Raw genomic sequence first — 14,184 nt, forward strand, 5'->3', positions numbered from 1 at the left:
TGAGACCACACAGACACAGATGTTATAGGCAATATGAACATATCTGAATTGCTTGCTTGCTTGCTTTATTTATTTATTTATTTATTTATTTATTTATTTTTAGAGAGAGGGAAAGGGAGGGAGAAAGAGGGAGAGAAGCATTGATGTGAGATAGAAACATTGATTGGCTGCCTCTTGTCCATGCCCCAACCGGGGACCAAACCCACAACCCAAGCATGTGCACTGGCCAGGATGATGCCCAACCAACTAAGCCACACTGGTCACGGTGAAGCTGCATTTCTTAAAGCTTCCCTGATGGCTCCAAATGTATAGTGAGGGTCCGAGAGACATTGGTTCTCAGGCCTTGGTCTCTAAGAAATGGGTCTGAAAAAGGAATGAATCGTATGATCCACACACAAAACTGATATTTTTATTTTTAAAATGGACACATATTTTGGGGGGAACACAAACACATTTAACCATATGATTTGAGCCATGATATCTCTCTATCAAGTATTTTCCTAATCAATTGGTACCAAACTGATACAGGGTGCAGCCAGGGGGGGCCCCAAAAAGGATTTGGAATGGTGTCCAGAATTCAAAGTGCATAGGAATATTGGAGAGACATGTAAGATGTCCTCAAACACCCCCCGCCACCAGGGGGAAGAAACGAATGGAGCCAGGCCATTGAGAGCTGTTTTGCATAGCAACAGTTTTGGAGCTAACCTCTGGAATGGTTATTTAACATATCTATAACCTTTAACTGGTTTCATAGATATGTTAAATAGCAGTGGCCAAGTTTGGAGCCGGGGAGAAGGGAGTAGCTGGGAGACTGAGGATGGTAACGAGGTGCTGGTGCTCCTGAGTGAGAAGGACTTGGGACTCAGGAGAAGGTAACAAGGGGCTGCACTCCTGAGTGAGAAAGGCCTGTGTGAGAGCTTGGAAAAGACTGGCTCTGAGACATGAAGGGTCCCCGCTTGGCCAGATGAAGGGAGAGCCACGCGGTTTCAGCAGAGTGAGGACCCCCTCTTGGTGAGGTGAAAGAGGGAGCCATGTGGTTTTGGCACGGTGCGGACCCCCTCTTTCCCAGGTGAGGGGGAAAACCACGCAGCTTTGCCAGAATGGAGATCCCTGCAGCCAGGTGAAGAAGAAAGCCACATGCTTTTGGTGGAGTGCGGACCCCTGCAGCTTTGCTAGAAGAGGCCCACGCGGCTTTGGGGTGCCCCCTTTGGCTGCGGGGCCTGAAAAGCAAGAGAGACTTTGACTGGAACTGGGTACAAAGGAGTCTTGCCAGTGGACCATGAGAGGGTACCACAGTACTTTGGATTAACTCGAGATCCTGCCTGCAAGGTGACACAGCTGATGGTGCTAGCAGCCTGCAACACAGACGTGTGCTCTTTTCCTGATTTACGGTACCCGGAGTTGGGACAGTGGGAGAAGGGAGCGCTGTGTGGGTGTAGGTGTATACATAAAGGACTTTGATATTTTAGTGGAGGCGTTAGGCCTGAATAGCATTAAATAAACATTTTGTTTCCTTTTCACAAATCTCTGGCATTAAGAGATGTCTTTCCAATTGGCGGTGGACAGAAGGGCCCAGTAGATTTTAGTATTTTGTTTTTGGGAGGGGCCCCTGTTGTATAGCAGTTTTGGGCATCCCTAGGTGGGCCAAATATTGTACTGCCCCCTCCCTCGGACCTCTTGTTCAGTAACAAAACTACAATTAGAATTATTGAGGTCTATGTATCGTAACTTTAAAAAGATACCTTGAGACTCTTAATGGTTGGGATACATTTGCTACCTATGTAGCATTTTCTAAATAGTTTGGTTCCAGATACATTTGGAAATGCTATGTGTGTTTCACTATTTTAACTTACAATACACAATAATATATTAAAAGCTCTAAGAAACCTTGCAACCAAAAATAATCCTTTAACTTTGTTTCCTCAGCATTCCCAAACTTATTTGAGCACAGAACCTTTCCTTCATTCCCCAAAACACGTATTCATATCCCAAGAGACACAGTTTCCCCAGCATATTTGCAATCCCTAACTGGGATCATTACAAAAGGGAGAGAATAATGAAACCCCAGATGTTTGCTTTTCCAATGACAGAACTGTTGCAGGTGGTACAATTATTTTTACAATGAAGAATTAGACACTTTCAAACGTGGTTTGCAAGGTCAAAAATAATTGAATCTTTGTTTTTTACTATTTTGAAAAAGATTTTATTTATTTATTTTTAGAGGGGAAGGGAGGAAGAAAGAGAAGGACAGAAACATCAATGTATGGTAGCTTCTTGCATGCCCCCTACGGGGGAGGGGGGTCTAGCTCACAACCCAGGCATGTGCCCTGAATGGGACTCAAACTAGCGACCCTTTGGTTGGCAGGCTGGCACTCAGTCCACTGAGCCACACCAGCCAGAGCTGTGTTTTTACTTTTTAAAGAGATAGATACTGATAATAGTAATGATAACTGAACATGTACTATTCTAAGCACTATCACTATTTTGTGCGTATGAGAAAGGACTGAAAAAACCTGGAATTTATTTATAAAAACTTGGATATGTGCTCTTACATATTTAATCTTTGATTACCTTCAAAGTACTCTCCATTTGATGCAGTACACCTATTGAGATGTTTTTTCTCACCGCCCCAAACAGTTTTTGAACTTGTCCATTTTGATTCCTTTCAGTGCTTCTGCCATGTTTTGTCTCACCTCTTCCGCATCAGCAAAACGTTTCCTTTTGAGAACTTTTATCATCCAAGGAAACAAACAAATCAAAAAAAAAAAAAAAAGGCACTCAGGGTGAGATCAGGTAATAGGGAGAGTGGGGCTGGTTTTGATCAAAAACTACTGAACACTCAGCATGGTGTGGACTGGTGTGTTCCAAAATCACCCATCATGAAATGGGCAAACGAATTAGCTCTTAAAAAAAATTCACTGAAGCCGGACGCAGCCTCTCACAACAATGCCATCTGGTACACTGGTACAGATGAGTTCCTAGAACACTCACCGAATTGGGGAAGCCCGTACTACAAGGGACCCACCCTCCAGAGGATAATTTCAGTTTTGGGGGTACCCCCTTGCGTGTGTGTGAGTACGTTAATCCTTCCACAACCCTAGTAATTATTGTTATCATTCTTTTTTTTTAAGATTTTGTTTATTTATTTTTAGAGAGAGGGGAATGGAAGGAGAAAGAGAGGGAAAGAAGCATCAAGGTGTGGTTGCCTCTCATGCACTCCCCACTGGGGAGCTGGCCCACAACCCAGGCATGTGCCCTGACTGGGAATTGAACCTGTGACCTTTCAGTTTACAAGCTGGTACTCTATCCACTGAGCCACACCAGCCAGGGCTAAATGTAAACATATGTTACTACATTTTACTAGTATTTCATAAACTTTTATTTCTTTTACTTGTCTATTATCTGTCTCTATCCCACGTTGATATAAACTCCACAAGTCAAGAGAAAGGTTTTTGACTGTTTTCTTCACTCTGCATCTCCAGTGCCTCCAACAGTGACTGACACATTGCATGTGTTCGGTAAATATTGCTGAATGAAGGAATGCAAGGAAATACATTATATCTCTTTCCTTGAGCTGCCTTAACTAAGTATCACAAGCTGAATGGCTTAAAACAGGAATGTCAAACTTATTTTCACTGGGGGCCACATCAGCCTTGTGGTTGCCTTCACATGACTGAATGTAACTTTAGGACTGTATAAATGTAACTACTCCTTAACAGTTAAGCGAGAGCTCAGCATTGCTGCCAGGTAGAAACAAGGTGCTGGGCTGCATAAAACAAGGTGGAGGGATGGATTCAGCCTGTAGGCCTTGTGTCTGCCACCTGTGGCTTAAACAACAGAAATGAATTGTCTCACAGTTCTGGAGGCTAGAAGTCTGAGATCAGGATGCCTAGAGCATTGGTTCCTTCTGAAGCATGTGAAGAATCTATTGCAGGCCTCTCTCCTTGACCATAGATGGCCACTTTCTCCCTGTGTCTTCATGCATTATCTTAGCCCATGCTTGTCTGTGTGTCCACATTTCCCCCTTTTTATGAGGACATGAGTCATATTGGATTAGAGCCCACCTTAATGACCTTACTCTAACTTGATTTGCTCTGCAAATCAGGTCACATTCTGAGATACTGGAGGCTAGTATTTCAACATGAGTTTTTGGGGAACACAATTCAATTTGTAACATACATCTATGTGTTAATGACTTTATTTTTAAAATGAGTTTCCTGTATTTTTCAAATTAAAAAAAATGAATATGCTTATACATTTGTAATCGGGGGTATAATAAATATTTTTGTTGTCATCAAAATAATACATGCCAGGGTAAAACATCAAGTTGTACAGAAAGAGCTTTCAATGAATAAAATGAAAGAGTCCTCTTACCAAGGTTTTTCACTCACAGCTCTATTCTTCAGAGGCAATTCATTTTAAACTCCTTAAAAATTTTTTTGGTGGTTATGTAACAGGGGCAGCCAAGAGGGGGGCCCCAAAAGGGATTTGGAATGGGGTCCAGAACTGAAGGTTCAGGAAATATTAAGATGTCCTCACACCTCCCCCGCCACTGGTGTAAGTTGGGGGAAGGGACAAATGGAGCAGGGCCATTGAGAGCTGTTTTGCATAGTAACACTTTTGCAGTTAACTTCTGGCATGGTCATTTAACATATCTATAACCTTTAACTGGTTTCATGTATATGTTAAATAGCTGTGGCCATGCTCTGAGCCAGGGGAATGGAAGGGACTTCCACCCAAGATGTAACTGGGGGCAGGTCCCCTGAGTTATAGTGCCTGCGTGAGAGCTTGGAGTTGATTGGCTCCAGGACATGGGGCCATACCTGCCCAGACTCATGATGGCAGCCCAGTAAACTTGGAATAATACAGGAATGCTGGCAAGCATAACCAATTATAAGAGGAGTCAGAAATGGGGCTGCAAAGGAGGACTGGCTCAGGGATTTAAAACCCAGACATGGCAGCCATTGGAGGAGTACCACATGGCTCTGCCAGAGTGGAGACCCCTGCAGCCAGTTGAAGGAGAGAGCCATGTGGTTTTGGCAGAGTGAGGACCCCTGCAGCTTTGGTAGAAGAGGTCCATGTGGCTTTGGGGTGCTCCCTTTGGCAGCATGGCCTGGGAAGCAGGAGAGACTTGGCCTGGAAAATGGGTACAAAGAACTCTTGCCAGTGGACCATGAGAGGCTGCCACATGACTTTGGGTTAATTGGAGATCCTGCCTGGATGGCAACACAGGTGCCAGCGGTGGCTCCACTGACGGTGCCAGCAGCCTGAAACACAGATGTGTGCTTCTTTTCCAGAGTTATGGTACCCCAAATTAGGGCAGGGGGCGAAGGAAGCACTGTGGGCATCTGTGGGTATCATAAAAGAGTTTGATATATTAATGGGGACATTGGGTCACTACTTTAAGTCTGTATAGCTTTAAATAAACCTTTCCTTTCTTTTTCACAAATCTCTGGCATTGAGAGATGTCTTTCCTCTGGCAGTGGACAGATGAGCACAGTAGGTGGTCAGGACAGTATTAGTATACCGTTTTTTTTTTTGGGGGGGGGTCCTGTTTTTCTATAACAGTTTTTGGCATTCCTGGGTGGGCCAAATATTGCCCCCCCGGACCTCTGTTCTGTAACAGTTACAGTCATATCTCAAAATATAAGACTTAAATTGATATTTATTCATGTATAAACTTCAAACATCATTTATCAAACTCGTTGTGATAAATGGAGTTTAGCACATTTATATCCTCTACCTCCCTTTCTGTTACTTCCCAATGAAAGTCTGTCTCCTTTAAGTCACCTTTGTGACTTCAAATAATGTACTTGAAACTGGATTTCTTATTCCACCAAATATAATTTGTCTTTCTCTATCTGTTTTTCTGTAACCATCACATATGTGTTATAATCTAAAGCCAGAACTGAAAATGCACAGTTTATTTCCCACACCATTGTTTTTATGTCTGTGTAAAGTTTTGAGTCCTACTGTAACAGCGAGGAATAGTAACCTACCCCACCATTCCTATGATATTGGTTCTGTACGTGTGACTCTGACTAATATGTAGCTTGTTGATGAATGGTGTGTTTGTGTAAGAATCCTAGGAACTAATTTCAAAGATACACACTTCAACCTTCAGTCCTCCCAGCTCTGCAAGACATGTTGACCTTCAACCATAAAACCAGGATGACAAAAACCATGATGATGTAAAATCAGAATGACATGCACCAGACCATCACTTGACCAATTTCAGGTCCATGTCAAAACAGACTGTGCTGGTCTGCATGTAGTCCTCTCAAAGGAGAATTCTCCACCCTCTCCCCTTAGTCTCTCCCGGCCATCTTGGAGTAAAACCAGCTCTTTCTCCTTGATGTCTCTTCTACATGTTACCTCTTCTCCATCAGCTTTCTATCTTTCCAAAATGTGTTAAAATTGTCTGCCCTCCGAGGTTTCCCTGTAGGGTATTCTTGTTTTGGGGTAATTTATTTGTATTTTTATATTCTTTTATCATAATTAAAAAAAAAGATTTTATGTATGGATTTTCAGAGAGAGGGGAAGGTAGACTGAAAGAGAGGGAAAGAAACATGGATGTGGGAGAGAAACATTGATTGGTTGTCTCTAGCACGCCCCCAACTGGGCACTTGGCCCACAACCCAGGCATGTGCCTTGACCTGGACTTGACCAGCCACCTTTCAGTTTACAGGTCAGTGCTCAATCCACTGAGCCACACCAGCTAGGGCTCTTTTGCCATAATTTTAGTGTGGTCAGTCTACTACCTTCATCTGGAAGTTCACAGTGTGTTTCTATTTATCCCATTATTGCCATTGAAAACTGGTTATCTAGACAAAATTCTAAGTCTGATATGAACCATGATTTTGAAGAAGTTTATATTTTATATAATTGACTTGTTTTTAATGGTACATGATACTTTTCATAAATGATTTAAGTGTATTTTTAAAATATTAAAATCTTTTTAAAAATTATCATCAAAACATCATTAAGACTCTGAAATCTAGTAACCATTGCACTATTTTCATTCTAGTGATACACAGAAATTAATAGTGATTTTAAAAAGGAAAATGATAAAAACACACTTCATACAATTTGGCTTACTTAGAAACAGGACTTGCTTTTTTCCTGGCATGGTACATCTCTGAATTATATTTTAGATCATGGGATTCCCCATCATTAGAGTGCTAGAAATAAACATTGACCACACCAATTATGAAAGAAAGCAGATCAGTGTTTATATGTACCTGACAAGATAGTCAAAGAAGCATAATGAAAATTTGACTGGTGACATCATTTTTCACCTAATGTTTGAAAATATTATCATCTTAGTTACTCATGTTAAGAACTTTGAAGTTGTTTTGTAATCTTCCACATGATTTCCCAGATTATTTTGGAACCAGTTTTGCTTCTAAAACCCAGTCATGCCCTCTCTTCTCACATTCTCATGGTAATATTCAAATTCAACCTGTCATCTCTTCTGTGCTAATTTGTCAATCCCTCAAACTCATTTTCACCAGGGGCCACATCAGCCCTGTGGTTGCCTTCAAAGGGCCAAATGTAACTTTAAGACTGTATGAATGTAACTACTCCTTAACTAGGGGCAAGGAGCTCAGCTCTGCTGCTGGGTAGAAACAAGGTGCCAGGCTAGATAAAACAAGGTGGGGGGCCTGGTGTGTGCCACTTGTGTCCTACACCAACTGCTACAAGACTGGTTTTTCAAAAGCCCATGCTTACCCACACCGTTCTTCTATTAAAATATGTTAACACTTTACTAATTCTCCAGGACGAAGACCAAATTCTAAACATGGTATTCAACATGGTATTCTGAAGAAGTGTGCTGAAAACAACTCAGGAGAGTGCAGATTGAGTTTCAGTTGAGCAAATTTTCATGGTATACTTACTCTGTCCAAGATTTCAAGATAGATGTTAGGAATTCAAATATAAGCCATACCAATGTTTAGAGTAGGGATTTGGTCCCCAAGGAGAACTGAAGTACCATTACTATATACTCTATGATGCTGTCTAGGTGCTTAGGATATAAGATAACATAGCTAAAGCCTTAGAGTCTGCATCATATAGCTCACAGTATAGAAGAGAGAGAGAAGTAAGAAACAGACAACCACAATACAATGCAAGTACTGTGAAGAAAAAGTAGAGGAAGTAATTAAGAAATTGTAAGCAGGCGGGGGTGGACTGACTGAGGCCATAAGGAGATCCGGGAAAACTCGCTTAAAGAAATGATGTTTGGCCCTGGCTGGCGTAGCTCAGTGGATTGAGCGCGGGCCTGCGAACCAGAGTATCGAGGTTCGATTCCCAGTCAGGGCACATGCCTGGGTTGCAGGCCAGTTCCCAGCAGGGGACACATGAGAGGCAACCACACATTGATGTTTCTCTCCCACTCTTTCTCTTTCCCTTCCCCTCTCTCAAAAAATAAATAAAGAATATATTTAAAAAAAAAAGAAAAAAGAAATGATGTTTGAGCTAAGACTAAAAGATGAAGAAGAGTTTGTCAAAGGAGGGAAAACAGTGCATTTCAATAAGAGGGAATAACATGAACAAATACCCTGAGGAAGGAGAGGGTCTATGTACTGTCTTTGAGAAGTAGAATAAGGTCGGCATGGCTTGGGAGAAGATATGGAAGTGGTCATGGAGCAAGATGAGGCTAGAAAGGTTAGCTATATAAAGAATGGCTTGGGCAAGGAGTCAGAGTGGTTTCAGGAGGATGAGACATGAGGTTGTTGCTGTAGTCCAGGCAAGAAAATGAAAGGACAGCAACACTAGAGACTGAGAAACCCAAACCACAGATATTTTGAAAGTAGGGGAGAAAGTGGGAAGTGGAGAAATGTTTTTTACCAAATTTTTAAGTCTATCTGTTTTATTTATTTATTTTTAGAGAGTGGGGAAAGGAGTGAGAAAGACCGGGAGAGAAACATAGATGCGTGGTTTGCCTCTCGCACACTCCCTACTGGGGACCTGGACCGCAACCCAGGCGTGTGCCCTGGCTTGGAATTAAATCAGCGACCCTTTGGTTTGCTGGCCAGTGCTCAGTCCACTGGGCCACTCCAGCCAGAGTGAGAAATGGAGAAATTTTGTAATTCGGTGAACATGTTCTTCCTGACAATGTGAACTCTGGATCTATGTGACAGGATAAGTGTGCTTCCTCCAAGTAGTACACTGAGGTATCTGATCTGCTCTATGTCCCAGTAAGGATTGGTTTTGAAAATTATCTTGCATATATGTAGAAAGCACTGATGGCTCTTGCTTAGAAGGATAAGAGAAGGCAGAAACTGAAAAAAAAAAGAAATATACATTACTTGAATGCAGAGGATTTATCCAAATGATAATCATAGACAAGGAGTACCTAGCATAGCACATAAAATGTGTTTAAGAATGCTTAAATTTTTTTTCTTTTATTGATTCTACAGAGAGGGGAAAAGAAGGAGAAAGAAAAGGAGAGAAACACTGATGTGAGAGAGAAACATCAATCTGTTGCTCCTCATATGCACCCTGACCCTGGGGGACTGAATCCACAACCCAAGCTTGTGCCCTGACTGGGAATTGAATTTGCAACCTTTCAGTTTGCAGGTTTGCTCACTGAACCCACTGAGCCACACTGGCCAGGGCAAAGAATACTTTTAGAAGTAGTTTGAAAGGAAAAATAATTCATTCCATTGTATAGTAAACAGCCTATATAAACAACTCTAGGTTGTTTGACTGTTGACAGCTTTCAAGCCCCATCTCCTGCTTCTCTTTGTGCCCCATACGTGGGAAGGTGATAAGAAAGTATACTCATTTCCTCTCTTGCCACTCACTCCCACTCTCTCAAGCCACTCAAGACATTTTCTTACCTGCTCAGGAGCCTGCCCAGGAGCCTGCCCAGGCTCTCTCCAGAAACCTCATTGTGTGAGTAATAAATGTCTTCACATGCTGTGGTAGGTGTGTGCATCATTAGTCTTGACATCCAAATTGATTTTTGATGAGGGTCTATCCATGGATTGAACACAACACCTTGGAAGCTGGAGAAATTCAGCGTGTACCAAATATTTCATAAACTCTACTACAATTTCCAGCTTCTTTACATTTAATTTGGGGCCATAGAAATAATTCCGGCCTAATGGACTGTGAGCAAAAGTGAAAGTGTCATTTCCAGGCTAAGGCAGTTAAAAACTAGACTTCTTTCTCTATCTCAGTGCAGCCTTAGAGACCACACTGTGTACTGATAGAGGAGGACAACCTTAACCTGAATTTCACTGTGAAATAGCAAGAAATAAACTTTTGTGTGAAGTCACTAAGATTTGGGGGTTTATCTCTTTCTGAAGTACGAACTATACTAATCTGATTAATACATACTGAATTGCTCCACTTCAGTAATGTATAGCTCTATACATCCACTTCCACAAAGTGACATTTAAAACATGTCATTGAAAACCACTTATCAAAAAACACGAACACTTCTATGGTACCATTATATTCTTTGTATGTCATTCACTTAAAAAGGGGAACAAAGCTATATGCCATAAACAGGTAAATTTATCTCCTCAAATGAACTTTTCACTGATTTTCCTTTGCGATATTGACAATTGAAATTATTGAAAGAATAGAAACATGTAACTGTTTTACTATATTTCATTATTATTAGTCTAAGTTCAGTGATCGATTTTCCCACATGGTACTATTAACCAGTAATAAATCCACTTATACTTCAATCTTATGCCTTTCAAATGTTAAATACATCATCATAATTATTGTACAATGATTTAAAGTAAGATTTCACTCTGTTTCCTCTTAAATCTAATTTAAAAACAGATTTTTAGACACAGTAAATAAAACCAGGTGCTTTTTACAATATTATTAAATCTATTATTTGTAGAATTGTTTTGTAGAGCTCTGTCATGGTTTAAAGACAATGCAAACATTTATCTTCTGCACTTACTTTCTATTCAACACCAAACAATTGAAATCCTCTTTGCTTAAAGTTTTTTTTAACTTCAAACTGAAGGTCTTGATCAATGACATTCAAAAGTATTTGTTGATATGTTTGACTCAAATACATTGACATATAGTCTGACCTCCATGGCAGACTGTATTGACCGAGCTGAAAACAATGATCACAGTAGAGTATCTATAATTGCACTAACATTATTTCAACTCAACCCCTTAATGAAGGAAGTAATTCTGCTTTTAAACGCCTATCACAAAATCATTTTTAAGAATGATTGTTTTACCCTTCTTGTTGTCTATGCCGGCAAAATAAGGATTGCCTTTTCACCTTAGCAAATTTATTTTTATGATATCTGGCAGTTCTTCTCCTCTGAAAATTATATATTTCTGCCAAAAGAATTAATGTAGCCATCCATGACATTCAACTTTACATTCTATCAACAGTTTTTCAGCTCTTAGAGTCCATGTTGTCACCTGCACTGACTTTGTCTGAGTATTTTTAAATCTTTATCTATCTTAATTTGTATTTTAATTATTCTGTCTTCATCTTTGATTGTCATAACATTTTCTACTTCAATTTCCTTTTGTCATCTTTTTTCCCCGCTTTTTCTATCCAAAATACTTACTGGTAACTAACACAAATCACCACTGGCTTTTTGCCATCCAACACATTCATTTCTCTTATAAAAAATTTCCCTTGTGCCTCTGTGTTCATTGCTTAGTTCCATTCACATCAATAACACTTTGAGCTTCATCCACAAGACACAGAGGTCAAATTAAGCATCCTTATTATGATCTTAAGCTTGGTCACGCGTTAATTCTATTTACATGGTTACTGAGATATATCACTATAACTTCTTAGATGTGTCATACACATAGATATCTTCACCTCAGTGTTTCTTAAACTAGGTCATCTTAACTTTTAGCTGTTATGCTCAGAAGTCATCCCCACAGAAAAAAAACTACCAATCTTTTTCAGAGTTTACCATATTGAACACATTCCTTGCATATCTTTAGACTCATTCTCTACACTCTCCCAGACACATATTTCAATTGCCATCTGATCTATATGGTGTTTCCCATCTCTGTGACTTCAACTGATGTTGTTCCCACTGCCTGGCATTTTCTTCTATCATTTTCCAGCTGAAAAGACTCACCATTGAAAATTCAACTCAAGGCCCTGGCTGGTGTAGCTCAGTGGACTGAGTGCGGGCCTGCAAACCAGAGGATCTCGGTTTGATTCCCAGTCAGGGCTCATGCCAGGGTAGCAGGCCAGTTCCCAGCAAGGGATGTACAAGAGGCAACCATACATTGATATTTCTCTTTCTCTCTCCTTCCCTTCCCCTCTAAAGATAAATAAAATCTGAAAAAAAAAAAGAAAAGAAAATTCAACTCAAGTACCACCTCCTCAGGAAAGTTTTACGCCAGGCACATTTGGCTTCACTGGGGACTCCTACCCATTAGTTAATGAAAAAAAAAAAAAACCAACATTCTAATACATATTGACTGAAAGTTAAAGAAGAGAGAATAATCCCTAACGTTCTTTGATGACAACATTAACCTGTTACCAAAACTAGAAAAAATATATTAAAGGGAAAGAAAACTGTGGGCAAATATCACTTAGGAACGCAAACAAGTATTTGAAAATGTTTCAGCAAACAATCTATCAGTATATAAAAAGGATGATACACCATGAACAAATTAGGTTTATCTCAGGATTATGAGGTTTGCTTAATATTTAAAAATCAGTTTATGTAAATCACCATATTTACAGACTAAAGAAGAAAAACCACATAATCATATACAAGATTTATAAAAACAATATAAAAATCAAACACATTCTTGAAGTAAACTCTAAGTAAACTTGAAAGAACTTGACAAGAACTTCCTCAGCCAAATAAACAGCATCTATGAAAAAATTACAGTTAATATATTTAAAGACAAAGGCTGGCCCTGGCTGGTGTTGCTCAGTGAATTGAGTGTTGGCCTATGAACTGAAGGGTTCCTGGTTCAATCCCCAGCTAGGGCACATACCTGGGTTGCAGGCCAGGTCCCCTGTTTGGGGCATGTGAGATGTTTCTCTTACACATCGATGTTTCTCTCCCTCTCTTCCTACCTTCCCCTCTCTGTAAAAATAAACAAAATCTTTAAAAAAAAGACAAAGGCTGAATACCTAATTTCATGTGTCAAAATGGCTAGTTGATGCCACCCAATTGTTTAGTCAAACACTAGTCTATATGTTGCTCTAAAGGTGCATTTTTAGATGTGATAAACATTTAAACTAGTAGACTTTGAGAAGAGCAGATTATCTTCCATAATATGGTGGGCCTTGTCCAATTAGTTGAAGGGCTCAACATGAAAAAGATTAAGGTGCCCAAGGAAGAGGGATTTTGTCTCCCTATTGCCTTCAAACTCAAGTTGAAACAACAACTCGTGCTAAAATTTTTAACCTGCTGGCACCGAATTGCAGATTTTGAACTTTCTTGCCCCTACAATTGTATAAGACAATTTCTTTTTAAAAAAAAATGTTATTGTCCTGGCTAGTGTAGCTCAGTGGATTGAGAACAGGCCTGCAGAACAAAGGGTTGCCAGTTCAATTCCCAGTCAGGGCACATGTCTGGGTTGCAGGCCAGGTCCCCACTAGGAGGCACACAAGAGGCAACCATAACTTGATGTTTCTCTCCCTCTCTTTCTTCCTTCCCTTCCCCTTTCTCTAAAAATAAATAAGTAAAATCTTAAAAAAAAGTCATATAGAATCTAATTGACAAGCCCCCAGCTGAGATTCCATCCAATAACTAACATCAAACTGTCGGCCCTATGAGTGAGCCACCTTGGACATCCAAACCAACAGAGCCTTAAGAACACTGAAGTCCCAAACGACATGTAATAGTAAATGCATAAGAGACACCACGAAGCCTGAGGAATGGCTACTCAAGCCTTGTCCAAATTCCTGAAACACAGAATCCTCAAGCGTTGTAATAGGATTGTTTTATACTACTCGGAGGTGAGATAGGGTATTACTTAGCAGTGGTAACTGAATTACTACCTCTAAGGATTGTTGTGAAGTGAAGGAATTATATAAAAGAGGTATGTTAACTCTAAAGTATTATTAATATACATAAGGCATTACTTTAATATCTACTGCATTTATTGGTAATAACATAGGCCACATATCAGCTGGTTCTGATCCGTTTCAAACACATTGGTTTTGTCTTCCCAGTTATACTGTGATCTCATCACACCAGG

General features: G+C 40.2%; 1 pseudogene; it reads right to left on the reverse strand.

The window, feature by feature from the left end:
• The window catches only part of LOC119055584 (neuronal membrane glycoprotein M6-b-like), a 122,836-nt pseudogene that overhangs the window by 55,978 nt on the left and 52,674 nt on the right, over nucleotides 1-14,184 (reverse strand).

This window comes from Artibeus jamaicensis, unplaced genomic scaffold (assembly GCF_021234435.1).
Source record: "Artibeus jamaicensis isolate MK-2021 breed Jamaican fruit bat unplaced genomic scaffold, CSHL_Jam_final contig_240, whole genome shotgun sequence".
Classification (NCBI taxonomy): Eukaryota; Metazoa; Chordata; class Mammalia; order Chiroptera; family Phyllostomidae; genus Artibeus; species Artibeus jamaicensis.